Source organism: Schistocerca piceifrons, chromosome 11 (assembly GCF_021461385.2).
Source record: "Schistocerca piceifrons isolate TAMUIC-IGC-003096 chromosome 11, iqSchPice1.1, whole genome shotgun sequence".
Lineage (NCBI taxonomy): Eukaryota > Metazoa > Arthropoda > Insecta > Orthoptera > Acrididae > Schistocerca > Schistocerca piceifrons.
In genome coordinates this window covers 56,192,967-56,208,388 of record NC_060148.1, presented here as the reverse complement: position 1 = coordinate 56,208,388, position 15,422 = coordinate 56,192,967, and positions in this window count along the sequence as shown.

The window sequence follows — 15,422 nt, the reverse complement described above, 5'->3', positions numbered from 1 at the left end:
AAAATGTTATACATAGGACTGTAACACGAACAGGGGACGTATATTTATGAGATCAGAGAAGAATAACTTTAGTAATATCGTCTAGTAATTGATCTGAGCTCATTTATTCTAATTTTTACGTCTGAAAAATCATAGATCATTACGTCTTGTTTCCCTTGTGCTGGTCACTTGCAAATCTCCGTGGCGTTCTTCTTACATATCTTTGTTGGTTCCCTCTGCTGTGGCAAAACCAACAATTACAATGAAATGAACACCCTTAGCTGCTTACAGGCGTTGACATACGTCAATGGGTACAGATGAAAATGTGTGTCCTGACTGGGACTTGAACACGGGATCTCCTGCTTACATGGCAGATGCTCTATCCATCTGAGTCACCAAGGACACAGAGGACAGTGCGACTGCAGGGATTTATCTCTGGCATGCCTCCCACGAAACCCACATTCTCAACATATTGTCCCACACTACATTTGTAGTGCCCCCGCCCACTATACTCATTACTCATGGCGCGTTACTGATTCCCGTAAGAGTTTGGGCACTGTTTGTGCATGCGCACAGGAGAAGAAGATAGTCAAGTGGCCGATGAGCCTTAACTATATATATATATATATATATATATATATATATATATATATATATATATATATATATATACTAAGATGGTATTTGTTCTTTTGGACATGTCTGAAAGAACAGATACCATCTTAGTATATATAAAACCAACAATATTGCCTGGAAAGTATTGTCCATTATAACTGGGCGCAATATGGTTGCTTTCTCTCAGTTCTTCTTTCCATGATTCATGCTCTTTTTGAGCAGGGCTGTCTTCAGCGTCACAGTTCGCCTGCCACACTCCAGGTTATCACTTGCAGAATCATAAACACTGAATTTGGACTCCTCACTAGCGGAGCTGAAACACCAGTCATTTTTTGTTGGCCTTCCAGAATTCCTCTTTTTATAATTTACATATAAGTCAAGCATTTTCACTTCCAAGTGCGCAGCAGTGATTCCTTTTTCAGGCTCCACATTTACCAATTGCCTTTTCCTTCTTACAACACACTTAGCCTCTGCTCTCTTACTAATTCCCATTCCAAGGTGTTCTTCACTGACATTTTCAACATTCACATACCTTACAGCACTGGGCAGCCTCTTCATAAATACATTTGCACCAAAAGGATAGATTCAAGAATCTCTCAAACATGAAAGCATGATTTCTTTTTTATCTTGATTCTGTCACTACCTCTACTGAGAAGTCTGTCTTCAGCGAATGCACTGTTGGTGTGAGCGGTTGCTCAATCTTGTTGTAGTACTACATACAGCATCCCTGCATCTACTAAATGTGCATAGAAAGAGTCAAAGATCTCTGGATATCTGACTCTGTTTAAGAGGAAATTGAAAAACATTGGGCCAATAATGTGCGTGCTGGACAACGCATACCAAACACTTATCTTCTTTCTGAATGGAGAGATTCTTCATGCAGAATATGTGGGTTGTGCTGCTATCAGGGTCTGTAGTTCTGGGAGTTTACAGACCTGACAAATGAAAACAGGCTGCCCTGGCATGAAGTGAAGCAAGAGATCCAAGTAAACATTAGCGACTGATATTTACTACAGAAGTGACAGACTTCTCAAACGTGTATTTCAAAATAAACGAAAGTAATGCTTACTGTTTAACAGTTAACTTGTATTTTGCATGCATCAAACGTTGTATTATTTGATGAGCTAATAAACAGCAAATACATAAGTGTAAGATACTATGATTATATTCATGAATTTAGATTCTTGTAACCATACAAAACACTTAATGGCTCAACTGTACCACTTAGATCTTATCCATCTGTTTACTGCCTTGTAATTAAAGCGACCGATGAACTCGCTGTTTGGTCTCTTCCCCAAAAATCTACCCAACTATCCTTGAAATGAGCACATGCTTAGAGAGGGAAAGGAAATGCACCCCTGACCCGTGCAAACACCAATCGTTGTGTCAGTAGGCGGGTATCGCTCACAGAGGTCAGATGCCCTGGTCGGTCATCGCTGTGCTGCATTTATCTCATTGCTGCGATTCTCGACCTAAGTGTATACCTTGCTATTAATATTTTTTAAAATGCCATTTTATCTGTAGCTCTTGATTCATTCCCATATCTACACCTCTACTCTGAAAATCACTGTGAGATGCACGGCAGAGGTTATGCCCGATTCTGCAAGTCCTTATGGTTTCTTCCCATTCCATTTACGTATGGAGTGCAGGAGGAATGATTGTCTGAATGACTCTGTGTGTGTGCTGCAGTTATTCTAATCTTATCCTCACAATCCCTTTGTGAACACTATGTAGGGGGCTGTAGTATATTCCTAGAATCACCATTTTGTTAATAGACTTTCTCGGGATAGTTTACGTCTGTCTTCAAGAGTCTTTCAGCTCACTTCCTTCATTATCTGTGTGACACACTCCCATGGATTAAACAAACCTGTAACCTTTAGTGCTGCCCTTCTCTGTATACGTTCATTATGTGCTGTTAGTCTATTTGGTACAGACCACACAGACTTGAGCAGTATTCTAGAACCGGTTACATGGGTGATTTGTAAGCATTCTACTTTGTAGACTGATTGCATTTCCCCAGCATTCTACCAACTGCTTTATCCATGACTGACTCTATGTGATCATTCCAGTTCATATCCTTACAAAGTGTTTCACTCAGGTATTTGTATGTGGTGGCCGATTCCAAGAGTGACTCATCAATATTATAATTATAATATTATAATTCAGAGAATAAGCGGTAGTCAAAATTTGAAACTACAGTACCGTCATTATTGCCTAGTCCTCTACTCCATTACTAGAAAAGTAAGACTCACATGCCATGCTAAATAAAAATAATAAGACACTCCAAGAATAAGGCAAAAACTATTCAGAATTATTTAACAAAGAAAACTAGTAATCCAGTGAAACTGAGCCCCAGGAAATAGCTGAAACAGAAATGGGGACACTCGAATCATTGGCCGCCAATTTCAATCATTAGGGCCCATTTCCTCACAGTGATTGCACCAAGTAACAAATAATGCAATACAGACGTGTTAGATTCACTTGTGCCGACACTGCATGCAACACCAGCAGACATTAGTTTCAAAAATACAATACCTAAGGAGCAGGCGCGGCTCGTAATTAAAGGCTTTGAGGCGGAGCCGCCCCAAAATATATGTTAAAGTAAATTTCGCAAGAACGTATTACATAATTTAAATTATCAGGACGAATTTCGCATAATTCCCATTCCGATTAAAATAACGACGGTCAACGTTTTTGGAACTGTTTGTATCGATAGATGTTTTACGAACGGTTAGTAGTGTTTAGGTTGCGCCTTGGAACGTCCGTAAGCTGCATGTAGTAGCGGTTTGGGGGCGTGGCTTCTACATAGTGCTGCTCTTTATGGGCGACCCGAAGGCTCAGAGCTTGCAGCCTAAGGGTGTCATACCAACCACCACACGTTTTTCACGTTCCACTATCTATGTAGTAAAGGAATATAGAGTGGCCGAAACTTTGCTAATCCAATCTCTGTCTCTGCACATCTCTACTGCGCTTCGATGCGTCATTAATCGACGTTTAGAATTATTGTTTTATAATGTTTTACATAGTTGTTTTGTTTCTGGCATTGGCTATTTTATCCACATTTAGAATAAGTTTGCAAATATCCCGCCAGAGTGCACTAGACTACAGTAACATAACAGTACTACCATCTAGCGAGAGTTTCATAAGTGATTAGAGGACAAAACGCGCGAAATTTGTCCCATTACTTTACTTTCCTTGCTTGCTGATGCTGACTGCTTTTGTTGATATCGTGCGATATTAGCAAGTTTCTTTTTCGGAGTGTATTTTGCGAGATTTTAGTGAGTTTTACTTGCACAAGACCTGTAACGTCACCAAAACATCACAGTATCGTCATGCGAACTCGTAAACTTCGAGCTTTGGAGGTAAACCACAATAAACGCCTTAAGTTTAGAACTGAAAACACTTAAAATATTAAGCAGCCGCAAAGTTAACATTCATAGCATTAAAGATCTCTCCGAAACGCGTCTTTTCATATGATTTGCTGCAAAGTGTCAGAAAATGTAATTATGACGTTTAGAAACACTAACCAAAGATTTTAACTCGAAGTTAGCTTCTAATGATATTTAATACCTTAGTAGGATTTCTTAGGATAGTTAAAATACTTACATGTTCAAGAGTTTGCCAGTTAAGTTTCTTCAGCGTATCTGTGATGCTCTCCCACAGGTCAAACAAACCTGTGACCATTCACGCTGCCCTTCTCTGTATATATCCAATATCCCCTGTCAATCCCATCTGGTATGGGTCCCACAGAGATGGGCAATATACTACATTTAATGGGTTGCACAAGTGATTTCTATGGTATCTCGTTCGTAGACTGATTGCACTTTCCCAGTATTTTACCGCTAAACTGAAAGCTGCCACCTGCTTTTCGCATAACTGAGCCTGTCTGACCATTTCGTTGATCATATCTGTACAAAGAGTACCACCCAGGTATTAGTATGAGTTGACCAGTTCCAACTGTGACTCATTGATACTATAATCACAGGATACTACATTTTTTCATCATGTGAACTGAACCATTTTCTATTTCTGAACATTTGCAGCAAGTTGCCAACGTTTGTACAACTTTGAAATCTTATCAAGATCTGACTAAATATTTATGCAGCCTGTTTCCGAGAGTACTTTTTTTTTTTTTACAGATGACTGCATCATGTGCAACAAGTGTGTGGTTACTGTTAATATTGTCTGCAATGTGACTAATTACAATATGAACAGCAAGTGTCCCAATACGCTTTCCTGGGGTGCAACTAAAGTTACTTCTGTATGTAACAATGACTCTCCATACAAGAAAACATGCTGTGTCCTCCCTACCAAAACGCCCCCAATCCAGTCACAAATTTCACTTGGTACCCCACATGATTGCGCTTCTGACCATCTGTATAGGTGTGGAACTGAGTCAAGTGCTTTTCAGAAATCAAGAAATACTGCATCCATCTGACTGCCTTGATCAAAAGCTTTCAGTATGTTGTGTGAGAAAAGTGTGAATTGGGTTTCACTCAATTGATGTTTTTGGAATTGATGCTGGTTTGCATCGAGAAAGTTATTTTCTTTGATATACCTCATATCTCTGAGCTGTGACGTGCTTTTTCCCAAGAACTGGGCACACTTTTTTTGTTCGTGGGATCTATGATAGATTATAGTGAGAAGTGGAGCTAAGTCAGTTCCAAATTTAGTATTGAATCTAACAGAGATTCCATCAAACCCTGGAGTTTTTTCAATTTTAATGATTACAGCTGTTTCGCAAACAAACTGATGCTAATACATTGATTTAATTTGATTTGATTCTAACAGGGAAGCTAAAATAGCTTAGGTTTAACCCCTCCACTACCTGCATCGAAAATAAGTTAATTGTGTGGTATCGCACCCTATCTATCTAGTAAAGCCAACTTGTGCGCTTGAATAGTGCAAGGAGTACCTCAACCAGTTTTTTGTTAGACGCAATTTCTTGAGGTGTAGTTGTGTTGAAGATTCTGTATCTTTTACTCTCCAGTGCCATGCATTTGAAGATTAGGTGTGACACAGTTTCGTCACCCTCATCACAGATCCTACATTTATTGTTCTCTTCCATTATACCCATTGTGTGTAGATGTTTTTTTGAAATTCCCATGGCCGGTCATCAGTCCAGTCATGAGTTTGATATCTTTCCTGTTCAGTCCCAGGATTACAGAGCTTCTTTTAAAACATGACTTGGGCATCATTACCTTACCATGTTTTTGTTTATGGACCTTGGTACAATACCCTATGTGATGTTTCCTAAGCCAATTCTGTAGTTCTAATTTAATCATAGCCTTGGTGATTGTCAGAACAGTATCCCGTCCAGTAAATGGTTTTGTTGCCCCCATCCTAGTCAGTCTGTCGGCTTGTTTGTCGACACAGATACCTGAGTGGCCAGGAACCCACACTAGGTTTACCCTTTTGCTTCCCCCTAGCTCTACCAGAGCTCTATGGCATTCTGCAACAATCTTAGATCCTGTTGCAGGAGCTGCGAATGATTTCAGGACTGCCTGTCTGTCTGAATAGATGTAGATGCTACAGTACTTGTAGCACCTAAGCATATTCTCCTCCACACATGCCCTGATTGCAGTAATGTCAGCTTGGAATACAGAGGCCAGTTTTCTAGAGAGATGATGCCCTCCAGTCTTGGCTGAACCTGTACACCCCTGCGACAACGCCTTGGTATGTTTTCGACCCATCAGTGAACCAAATGATGTCACCCATATGATGTTGAACTATTTTTTCCCACTGCTCCCTGCTTCCAATAATTATATATTAAGGCTTGTCGAAGTAAATGGGAGTTATTATACAGTTGGCAGGCAGTTCCCCAGCCATTCCTATATTTACCTCACTCACTATGTTAGTGTGTGATTTTGAATATCCAAATGAGGCCCAGTTTTTGCCAGTTTTAAGTCTGTGTGCCCCAGCTGCTGCCTCCATCTTGACCCAAAGGTGTAGTGGAGGCATGCCCAGCATGGCTTCCAATCCAGCAGTTGGTGTGCTGCTAATTCCACCAATTATCACTAACCAAGCTAATCTCTGCACCTTAGCAAGCTCCTTAGCTGCAACTCCCTGTTCTACCTTCTTCCACCACACTACAGCCCCAAAGGAAATCCCATGTCTGACCACTGTGGTGTATATCCAGTGCATACCCCTGGGACTTAGGCCCCAGCTTTTGCCACAGGCCTTCTAGTACTCACTAGAGTACATTTTGCCTTGGAACAGATACTGTTAATGTGAGAGGCCCATGTTAACTTCTCATCTAAGGTTACTCCTAGATATTTCACTATCCCCTTCACAGGTAGAGATTCATTGAAGAGCTTTAGATTCCAACTTAAGTGTTGAATATGTCTCATTGTAAATGGCACCTCAACAGTCTTCTTAGGATTAACACTCAGGTCCTGTTTAATGCACCAATTTTTCACAATGCACAAACTTCCTTGTGCCATATTTCTAACTGTGTCAGTAAATTTGCCAAGTATTACTATGACAAGGTCATCAGCGTATCCTTGGCAGAAGCATTGTCTACATCTACATCTAAATCTACGTTTATACTCCGCAAGCGACCCTACGGTGTGTGGCGGAGGGCACTTTACGTGCCACTGTCATTACCTCCCTTTTCTGTTCCAGTCACGTATGGTTTGCGGGAAGAACGACTGTCTGAAAGCCTCCATGTGCGCTCGAATCTCTCTAATTTTACATTCGTGATCTCCTCGGGAGGTATAAGTAGGGGGAAGCAATATATTCGATATTTCATCCAGAAACGCACCCTCTCGAAACCTGGCGAGCAAGCTACACCGCGATGCAAAGCACCTCTCTTGCAGAGTCTGCCACTTGAGTTTGCTAAACATCTCTGTAACGCTATCACGGTTACCAAATAACACTGTGACGAAACGCGCCGCTCTTCTTTGGATCTTCTCTATCTCCTCCGTCAACCCGATCTGGTACGGATCCCACACTAATGAGCCATACTCGAGTATAGGTCGAACGGGTGTTTTGTAAGCCACCTCCTTTGTTGATAGACTACATTTTCTAAGGACTCTCCCAATGAATCTCAACCTCGTACCCGCCTTACCAACAATTAATTTTATATGATCATTCCACTTCAGATCGTTCCGCACGCATACTCCCAGATATTTTACAGAAGTAACTGCAACTAGTGTTTGTTCCGCTATCATATAATAATACAATAAAGGATCCTTCTTTCTATGTATTCGCAATACATTATATTTGTCTATGTTAAGGATCAGTTGCCACTCCCTGCACCAAGTACCTATCCGCTGCACATCTTCCTGCATTTCGCTACAATTTTCTAATGCTGCAACTTCTCTGTATACTACAGCATCATCCACGAAAAGCCGCATGGAACTTCCGACACTATCTACTAGGTCAATTATATATATTGTGAAAAGCAATGGTCCCATAACACTCCCCTGTAGCACGCCAGAGGTTACTTTAACGTCTGTAGACGTCTCTCCATTGATAACAACATGCTGTGTTCTGTTTGCTAAAAACTCTTGAATCCAGCCACACAGCTGGTCTGACATTCCGTAGGCTCTTACTTTGTTTATCAGGCGACAGTGCGGAACTGTATCGAACGTCTTCCGGAAGTGAAGGAAAATAGCATCTACCTGGGAGCCTGTATCTAATATTTTCTGCGTCTCATGAACAAATAAAGCAAGTTGGGTCTCACACGATCGCTGTATCCGGAATCCATGTTGATTCCTACATAGTAGATTCTGGGTTTCCAAAAACGACATGATACTCGAGCAAAAAACATGTTCTAAAATTCTACAACAGATCGACGTCAGAGATATAGGTCTATTAGTTTTGCGCATCTGCTCGACGACCCTTCTTGAAGACTGGGACTACCTGTGCTCTTTTCCAATCATTTGGAACCCTCCGTTCCTCTAGAGACTTGCAGTACACGGCTGCTAGAAGGAGGGCAAGTTCTTTCGCGTACTCTGTGTAGAATCGAGTTGGTATCCCGTCAGGTCCAGTGGACTTTCCTCTATTGAGTGATTCCAGTTGCTTTTCTATTCCTTGGACACTTATTTCGATGTCAGCCATTTTTTCGTTTGTGCGAGGATTTAGAGATGGAACTGCAGCGCGGTCTTCCTCTGTGAAACAGCTTTGGAGAAAGGTGTTTAGTATTTCAGCTTTACGCATGTCATCCTCTGTTTCAATGCTATCATCATCCCGGAGTGTCTGGATATGCTGTTTCGAGCCACTTACTGATTTAACGTAAGACCAGAACTTCCTAGGATTTTCTGTCAAGTCGGTACATAGAATTTTACTTTCGAATTCACTGAACGCTTCACGCATAGCCCTCCTTACGCAAACTTTGACATGGTTTAGGTTCTGTTTGTCTGAGAGGTTTTGGCTGCGTTTAAACTTGGAGTGAAGCTCTCTCTGCTTTTGCAGTAGTTTCCTAACTTTGTTGTTGAACCACGGAGGGTTTTTCCCGTCCCTCAGTTTTACTCGGCACGTACCTGTCTAAAACGCATTTTACAATTGCCTTAAACTTTTCCCATAAACACTCAACATTGTCAGTGTCGGAACAGAAATTTTCGTTTTGATCTGTTAGGTAGTCTGAAATCTGCCTTCTATTACTCTTGCTAAACAGATTAACCTTCCTCCCTTTTTTTATATTCCTATTAACTTCCATATTCAGGGATGCTGCAACGGCTTTATGATCACTGATTCCCTGTTCTGCACTTACAGAGTCGAAAAGTTCGGGTCTGTTTGTTATCAGTAGGTCCGAGATGTTATCTCCACGAGTCGATTCTCTGTTTAATTGCTCGAGGTAATTTTCGGATAGTGCACCCAGTATGTCACTCGATGCTCTGTCCCTACCACCCGTCCTAAACATCTGAGTGTCCCAGTCTATATCCGGTAAATTGAAATCTGCACCTAAGACTATAATATGCTGAGAAAATGTACGTGCAATGTATTCCAAATTTTCTCTCAGTTGTTCTGCCACTAATGCTGCTGAGTCGGGAGGTCGGTAAAAGGAGCCAATTATTAACCTAGCTCGGTTGTTGAGTGTAACCTCCACCCATAATATTTCACAGGAACTATCCACTTCTACTTCACTACAGGATAAACTACTACTAACAGCGACAAACACGCCACCACCGGTTGCATGCAATCTATCCTTTCTAAACACCGTCTGTGCCTTTGTAAAAATTTTGGCTGAATTTAACTCTGGCTTCAGCCAGCTTTCTGTACCTGTTTCACCTTCGGTGCTTTCTATCAGCGCTTGAAGTGCCAGTACTTTACCAATGCAGCTTCGACAGTTGACAATTACAATACCGATTGCTGCTCAGTCCCCGCATGTCCTGACTTTGCCCCGCACCATTTGAGGCTGTTGCCCTTTCTGTATTTGCCCGAGGCCGTCTAACCTAAAAATCTGCCCAGTCCATACCACACAATCTCTGCTACCCGTGTAGCCGCTTGCTGCATGTTGTGGACTCCTGACCTATCCAGCGGAACCCGAAACCCTTCCACCCTATGGCGCAAGTCGAGGAATCTGCAGCCCACACGGTCGCAGAACCGTCTCAGCCTCTGATTCAGACCCTCCACTCGGCTCTGTACCAAAGGTCTGCAGTCAGTCCTGTCGACGATGCTGCAGATGGTGAGCTCTGCTTTCATACCGCTAGCGAGACTGGCAGTCTTCACCAAATCAGATAGCCACCGGAAGCCAGAGAGGATTTCCTCCGATCTGGAATTTAATTCCACAATGAGTTCGTTCACCACTAGATTCCACAATAAACGGGACGAAACTCCTCCGTATAGGCAGCCTCTGGTGGTGCTAATTACCACTTCTTCATTCATCATGGTAGCCTCTACCTTCTTTCTACCAAGTATGGCCCTGGTCCACCTGCATATGGTGGTCCCCAGGTCATGCACCTCTGCTGCCCTTACCATGGAATTGAAGGCCGTGTTACTGAAGGCCCCTCAATATCCAGGAAGATGCAGAGGGCTATTTCTTGGAACTGAAGTGCTTTCTCCACCTTCCCAATGAGTTGGTGGAGAGCTGTCTTACATTATTTACCTGGTTGATATGCGAGCTGGTTTGATTGTAGAGGGGGTCCTACTTAGCCTCCTCTCCCTGACACATGCATTAACCAGTTTTTCCAATGTTTTGAGAATGAAGGAGGACAGACTGATTGGTCTCATATCCTTAGCCTTGGTATGATCAATTCTCCCTGGCTTTGGAATGAAGACCACCATCACTGCCCACCAAACTCTGGGAATGATTCCAACTGCTAGGCTAGCCCTGAATAGCCTGCATAGGACTGTTATGAACTTCTCTCCTGCCTGTTGCAGTAGAGCTGTAAAAATTCCATCTGGGTCAGGTGACTTGAATGGTTGGAATGTTCCCACCGCCCATTGAATTTTTATTAAAGTTCACATACTCCTTGGCGAATTCCCAGTCCTCTCTTTGAGTGCCTGAGAACCGTTGTCTCTCCAGGATCACATTCTGGACTGTGTTGTCTGGCAGAGCATATTAAGGAAATTGAGTGTCGAGGAGCAGTTCCAGCGTCACATGTGCTGTATTTGTATATTCCCCATCCTCCTTCCTCATCGTACCTCCTGGACAGGTTGGTGCTCTAGTGAGAATCTTGTTCAGTCTGGCTTGTGCAGCCATGCTCTCCACTTCCTCAAAAAATTCGTTCCAGGATGCCTCCTTTGCTTGTCTGATTGCAAGATTTTAGTTGACAAGGGCCTCATGATATTTAGCCCATTGTCCTTTACGTCTTGCAATATTAAATAGTCTAAGTACCTGTTTGCTTTGCATTTCTAAGTTGTTATTCCACCAAGGCACACTCCTATTTGTGCACTTCTTGGTAATTGTGCAGTTGCCCTGATATGAGGTCACTATGGCAGAGGTAACAGCCTCTGCTACTTCCTCCAGTATTACTGGATTTCGTATCGAAGTTTTAATTTCCGAGAAGCCTAAATCAAGGTCCCTCCTATATGTATCCCAGTCTGTTTTGCTGGGATTCCTATAGTGCATTGTCTGCCTGATTCCCATTTCAACCTTGAATTTAATGTATATGTGGTCCAATGAGGATGACTCCAGCACCTTATGCCATTGTTTGACATAGCTGCCCATCATCGTGGAACTAAAGGTTATGTCAATTACTTCTTCCCTCCTACTATTCCTGAATGTGAGTTCATTGCCCCTATTCAGGACCTCTAAGTTGTTAGCTAAAAGGAGTTCAAGAAGATACTCACTTCTACAGTTGGTGTCCTTGCCGCCCCACACTGGGTTGTGGGCATTGGTGTCGCATCCCACCAGCAGTTGGTCACCTTGCCGATGGCAAGTCTCTACCAGTCTCCTCACCTCCAACAGAGGAGGAGAGCTGTCTTCATAAGTGAGGTATGCTGAGGCCAAAACAATTTCCCTCGTGATACCTTCCTCATTCTGCTGCATTTTAATAGTCACTAAATCCCTAGAGCAGAAATCCATCTTTGGCATGAAAGAAATTCAGTTTCTTACATAGATGAATGTTCTGGAGTTTCTTATATTTCTAGCATTGATCAGCTTACCTCCAGTGCCACTGAGGCCCGATACATCACCTTCATATAAATAGCGTTCTTGTATCAGGGCCACATCCACTTCCTGCCTTCCCAGGCAGCGACTCATGGCAGCAGAGGCCCCTTTTACTGTGCTGCAGATTAATCTGCAGCACCTCCGGTCTCCATCTTGCTTCCATCTTTAAGGTCTTTGAGAACCCTGATGGTGACCTGTGAGAACCCTAAAAGCAATTTCAGGTCCTGCTCCCGCATCACCCGCAGGGACTTCCCTCCGACCTCCACTACCAGGGTTTGTCCTTCCAGTCCAGCCTTCTGGTTGACCACTCTCCAATCTTCTGTCTATACTTTTGTGTTCTGGACCCCTTTTTTCCCAAACAGTGTTTTAGGGGAGACTTCCTTAAGGATCTTTGGTACCCATATTGATATCTTTGCAGTCTTAAGAAGCTCCACTGCCATCTTAACCAGCAGCTTCGCATCTTCCCATGGGGATATCATGATCACCTTGTCCGTAAGCCATTCCACCATGTGCACCCCCTCACAGACAAAAATTAGGGCACCAGGATCTAGATAGACCCTCCTGAAGTTGGATATTAGGCTAGTGCCCCCTCCCCCCCCTCCCCACAATCTTTTCAAAGAGGGCCATCTGTACCAATTCCTCCTGCTGTGAAGTGATGGCCACCAGTGGACAGCCTTCCTGGATAACTGCCACCCAAAAAAGCGAGAGTGCAGTACTATAAGTCTGTTTTCCTATTTCTTGCCTCGGTTTTTTCTGGACTCTCTTATCCAGGGAGGACGGAGTATTTGATTCCTCCTTATCTGCTGGATACCTGTCTTTGACGTAGTGGGGGTCTTCTTATCACTTTCAACCTGAGACAGTTTTTCCTGGGGGTCTTAGCTTCCTTTAATTCCCTCCACTTGTCTTTAGGAAGCCATTCTCTTCCTTCCTTTTTTCTCTGTTCCCTGAGTAGTTTCCTCCTCTGAGCCCCAGACAAGCCTTTGATCTGATCTAGCTTCTCGGTTACAGTTCCCACTTCTGGCTCATGTCTAGACCGTGATTCAGTAATGGGAATGCCTTCCATCGGTAATGACCCCGATGTTTGGATATCTGAGGTCTCAGTTTGCCCCTCAGTTTGTTTTTCTATATTTTCTTTAATCGTGTCCGTATTGGTTCCCAGAGGTTTGGGGATCTACAAGGTCCACACCACATATACCCCCCGTGGTGCAAGGCTACTTACTCAGGGAGGTCACCTGGTATCCCTGAGGCTACTTTTGCGACACATCTTCCCATGTGCCATGCACCCCTTGGCAAGGATCGCAACACACCTTGGGTTGGGTCAGGGAGTTGGGTGGGACTAGTAGTGGATAGGGAAGATGGGATGTTGTGGGATACTCTTAGTCTGATCCATTGGCTGAGACCTTTCCAGCAGTAGGTCCTCTACCTGTGGCATAGCCCTCAGCTTCACGCGGATATGCAAGTCTCTGCATCCGCATGGACAGTGCTTCTTCAAGGTGGTGTCCCCCGAGAGGGTGCTAATACATACCTCATTCATCTTTTCAACAGTATGAGTATTAAACTGGTGCAATTCTCCCGGTTTTTCCTTTGTAAAGGAACATTTGGAAACAGAGTTAAGCATTTTAGTTTCTGCTTTGTTACCCTCAGTTTTGCATTCTGTCTCATTTGCTAGTTTCTGTACCCCAAGTATGGTGACAATAACATTCTTTACGTATGACCAGAATTTCTTTGGGTTTTCTAATAGATCATTTGACAACATTCTGCTGTAGTAGTTACTTAAGGCTTCACACTTTGCTCTCCTGAAGGCCAAATGTGTTTAATGTGGCACCTGTCTATCTGTGATCATTTGCTTTGTTTTACACCTACTATGCAGCAATCTCTGTGTCTTTAGAAGTTTCTGTACTGTACCTGTATACCATGTGTCCCTTCCATCTTCCATTAGGGATATTTCAACTTTGTGCATATTTATCCAGTATATGGTCAAGTGTCCTTTTATAATCGAATATTCTCATTTATTCAGTTGAGAAGTTATTGCAATTGCTTCCTGATCGAGCACATGGTGATCTTAGTTTTGTAATTACTTCCACATTTTCTTGGCTGAAGTTCCTACATATTTTTCTTGTGCAGTCTGAATTTAGTTTTGATAGTGATATAAATTGCTCTGCATGGTCTGATACTCCTACATATAGAACTTCTTTCCTTTAACATTGCAATTATAACTGCTTACAATATTATCAGTAAATGTTGAAGCAGTTACTCTAACACTTGCATATTGGTGAAAATTTAGATTTAGCCCATTAGGGTCTATCTCCTTTTTAATATGTGAAATAAATTTGCCATCAGTACTTGCATCTGTGTTGAAGTCAGCAAATATAACTAGTTTGTCACAAAATTTTCCAGTTTTTAATTTATATAACAATGTTTCAAATTTCTCTAAGAATACCAAGCTTGTGTGGTACCCAGGGATGTGATACCTACTGAAAATTAATATATTATATGTTTGTCACTTCTGTGCAACTACTTTCAATGTTATTCCTCCACTTAGATGGCTCAAACTCTCTCTGATTTCATAGTCTACCAAGGACTGAACTAGTACACAAGAGCTTCCATACCCAGCGGCTCTATATAAACTGGTAGCCAGTTCATAGCCTGTAAGTTTATTGAGGAAGTGGATATTTTTAATTTTAAGCCACTGTTCATTTAGACATATTACCTTTACTGATAGTTTCATAGTTTCTAAATGAATCTGCATATCATAAAACTTGCCATTCATCACTTCAGACCTGCCTTCAATGGTCAAATACATAATAAAATGACCACTCCATACACTATCAGATAAAGCATTTTTAAAACTATGAGGAGTTCCGTTTATCTAATGACTGTGCACACATGGCTGACTTTGCCAGCCACTGGAGCCATGCAGGCCTGTCGAATGTGTCCTGTGTCTCCCTGTTAGTGCCACAGTAAGCACCTTTCCAGCCAGTGCCATTTGAACAGTAAGACAAACATCACAAGTCGAACAGTGAAGTCTGCAAATGCAGCAATGGCAATGCCGAATTACTCCTGTCCACAATGAGTGATCATTTATAATTTGTATGTGTGTCCAGAGCCCACTCATGTTGTCCAGAAGTTTTTAGATGCTTAAAGTCCAAGTTATGATGCAATTCATAAGTTAGTGAAAAAAATTTGGAAATGGGAAGTGCTCATGACAAATGCAGAAGCTCATCTTGATGGCATTGCACATCACTTGGACAATATCCTTAAAAAGTCTTTT